Source organism: Helianthus annuus, chromosome 17 (genome assembly GCF_002127325.2).
Source record: "Helianthus annuus cultivar XRQ/B chromosome 17, HanXRQr2.0-SUNRISE, whole genome shotgun sequence".
NCBI lineage: Eukaryota > Viridiplantae > Streptophyta > Magnoliopsida > Asterales > Asteraceae > Helianthus > Helianthus annuus.
In genome coordinates, this window is record NC_035449.2 from 137,282,021 (window position 1) to 137,285,602 (window position 3,582).

The 3,582-nt window shown below is 41.0% G+C and overlaps 1 non-coding gene across 1 annotated transcript; it reads right to left on the reverse strand.

Moving 5' to 3' along the window:
- Positions 1-1,559: 1,559 nt before the first annotated feature.
- LOC118489583 lies at positions 1,560-1,666 on the reverse strand. Its single transcript, XR_004887605.1, has one exon. It is a non-coding gene; the product is annotated as a small nucleolar RNA R71 (small nucleolar RNA).
- Between the last annotated feature and the right edge of the window lie 1,916 nt (positions 1,667-3,582).

Below are 3,582 nucleotides of genomic sequence, written 5' to 3' on the forward strand. Positions count from 1 at the left end.
TAAAAAAATACAATACTAAAAATAAAAAAAATTATCCGATTAAATTAAAAAAAAGAACAAAAAAAAACACTAGTTTTCGACTTCGCTTTCTTCACCCTCGCCAACTTCATCTTCCTCGTCCTCCGTTTCTTCCTCTCCCTCAGGTGGTACATACCGAACCGACCATGCGTGGTGTACCAAATCAACCATTAGCTGGGAATGGTACGGTTCGTAACGCAACTCTCGCGCATTTTTTTCTGCTTGGGGGTGATACGCGCAAAATGCAACATATAAATTATATCAATTGTGGCATAAAACTAACCTTTTTTAGTACTAATGTTGGAAAATGTGTGTTTTTGTCTTCCTTTTTGTATTTTCATCTTGTCTATCTGTTTTTTATTTTTATTTTACTTTTCAGCATTTAGTTAGTTTTATTTTCTTAGTTTAAAAATATTTTTCTAACATTTTGATTTGATTAGACGTTGAGGATAAACCGGTACTAAAAGCTCTTGTGTCCTTGGACGACCTCGGTATCTTACCAACACTATACTACGTCCACGATGGGTGCACTTGCCCATATGTGTGTTTAGTGTTAGTCAATATCGTGTTTTATAAATTTAAAACTTGGCTAAAGTGTAAAAAGGGCTTAAAATATATACTTAAAACATATTACACTACACACGCATCAAGTTTTTGGCGCCGTTGCCGGGGACACAAGGATTTTAAGAAAGTTAGGAATCAACGGTCTAATCATTTTTTTTATTTTCTTTTTATTGTTTTAAGATTTTCTTAATTTTTCAGCTTCTGCAGAGCTCAGCACGGGCCGTGCCTGGTCGGACACGGGCCGTGCCCAGCAGTTTTACTGGCAGTTTTTAGTTTTCCGAGTTACAGAAGGCTGACCACGGGGCCGTGTCGGTGCAACACGGGGCTGTGTCCAACTCTCTAGTAACAGGGATCCGGAAAACTATCAATGTAACTCCGACCATGGGCCGTGTTCACTGAGCACTGGGCCGTGGTGAACCTTCTGACCAACATTCTTTTCTGTTTTTGTTGCAGGACTTGGAACCAGACGCCACCTCTACGTAGTGTATGAGCTCCAGTTCTAATAAAGACATAAAAGAACCTCTAGAAGAACCCGAACGCTTTCTCAGAAAAAGACTCAAAGCTAAAACCAAGAGAAGGTTTCGGGGAACCCACTTCCAATGGCGGACCAACATACCCTCATGGATTATCTACGACCCACCGTAGGTAATCTCGGCGTCGCTATCAATGCACCGAACGTTGAAGCCAATAACTTCGAACTTCGGCCGCATTTGATACAGATGCTTTAAAACTCTGCAACCTTCCATGCGCTTGCGAACGAGGATCCCCATCTACATATTACTAATTTCTTAGAAATATGTGATACCTTTCGGATCAATGGAGCATCAAATGACGCCATCCGCCTCCGAATGTTTCCTTTTTCACTAAAAGACCGAGCAAAAGCTTGGCTTAACGCCCTCCCAGCTGGATCGGTAAACACCTGGGATGAACTAGCCCAAAAATTTCTATATAAGTATTTCCCTCCCGCTAAAACGGCTAAATTAATGACTGAAATTAATACATATTCACAAGAGGACGGGGAATCCTTATGTGAAACTTGGGAAACGTTCAAGGAGCTATTGCGAAAGTGTCCACATCACGGCCTTGCGATATGGCAACAAGTATCCACTTTCTATAATGGGTTGTTGCCACACACAAGGCAAACACTTGACTCTAGCTCCGGGGGACTTTTAGGTAATCGCCGCCCGCATGAAATATATAATCAAATTGAGGAAATTGCTCAAACCAATTTCCAGTGGCACACTCCCCGAGGCAATAAATCTATTGCCCCGGGCGCCCATAAGGTTGATGAAAGCACTTCTTTACAAGCCCAAATCGAGGCCCTTTCTTCAAAAATTAAAAAGCTAGAAATGACAAAAACAGTCTCGGTTATGGCTTGTGAAGGGTGTGGTGGGCCACATGAAAATTGGAGTTGTATGAAAGAAACAGATAATCAAACAGAGTCGGTAAACTACATTGATAATAGACCTAGGCCGTCAGGTCCCCCAACGGGCACCTATAACCAAGGATGGCGTAACCACCCTAACCTTGGTTGGAGAGAACCAGGCAGTAGTAGTAACTAACAAAACCTAAATCAACGAACAAACTTTCAACAACCAAGGAATGAGTCACAAAATTTTTCTCAACAACAAGGTGGACGAGAGAGGCTTGAAGATACTATATCTCGCCTCATCTCCGACACTGAAAAGAAAAACTCGGAGAGGTTTCTACAATTAGAATCAAATTTTAGAAATCAACAAGCTAGTATTCAAACATCGAAAAACAAATAAGTCAACTAGCCCAAAATTTCTCCGAGAGACCACAAGGCACGTTACCAAGCAATACCGAAACAAACCCAAAGGCACAAGTTCATCTCATAACACTACGGAACCGCACCGTGGGTCCTACGGAAGGCCCGCCGCCTACCGAGGAGACCGCAACACCGCCCCAACAAGAGAAGGGTTCTCCTCCCTCACCAGAGCCTACCAAGGCTCCTCGAGTTCTGTACCCCGGTAGGTTAATCCGTCAAAAGACTGATGTGCTAAAAGTGGTTCAATTAAATTAACTAAATTAAACCCTAAACTAGACTCTCTAAGCTTTAAATTTATAAAACTAAGACTCTCTAAACCCTAAACCACACGACCGGCAAGTGTACCGATCGATGCAGTATAGCCTAAGGAAGTCCGAGTATCGAACCCAAGAGACTCTACTAATTACGCTAACGACTCTATCTAGACTTAGACTGACACGACTCAAACTATTTGTTTATTTGATGGGGGGGTTTCTAAATATCCTAGAAATATAATAAAATATTAAACTAGGAAAATCAAAGAAAAGACTAAACACGAATGTGGACGAAGACTTTGACCAAAGGCGATGAAGACTACCTAGGCTAGACGCAAGTTTAACTCAGAATGGATTTCTATTTGATGATTTTGTGGTGTGGAACCGGGATCTTTAGATACTAAACCTATTAAGACACCACTAAGCCCCTCAAACACTCTCAAGGCGATTCTTGTGGCACTACCTAGGCTGTTACGCTTACCGGTTTTCTAGATTTCCTCACAGTCCTCTAGTTTCTTGAAAGTGCCTATATAAGACGCTCTACCTCACAGCGCGAACGTCTAAAGCAACTACGGGTTTTAATCTTGGTTTAATAGACAATGGAATGTTAAGGACTTATAACTAAACCGAGACCTATTAATAACCTCGAGCCTCACAGCGACGAGTTTAGCAGAACACTTGATTTTATTAAATTACCGAATATTACTTCTAAGGTTACTTATGCAATTTTCACCCTAAAGGATTAATGATCTATTACGTGATATAGACACTCACCTAAATCAAGAACCCTAGCACAACCCTATTATGTGATAAAGATCGTCACCAAGGATTATACGAAGCAATAATCAATAATAAAATAGTCACAAGCACGCATACACACCAAGTTAAATTCCCATAGCTTTTACAATGCAAGAAAAATCCACAACCACGCCAAAAATCAAATAAAAATCCAAACTT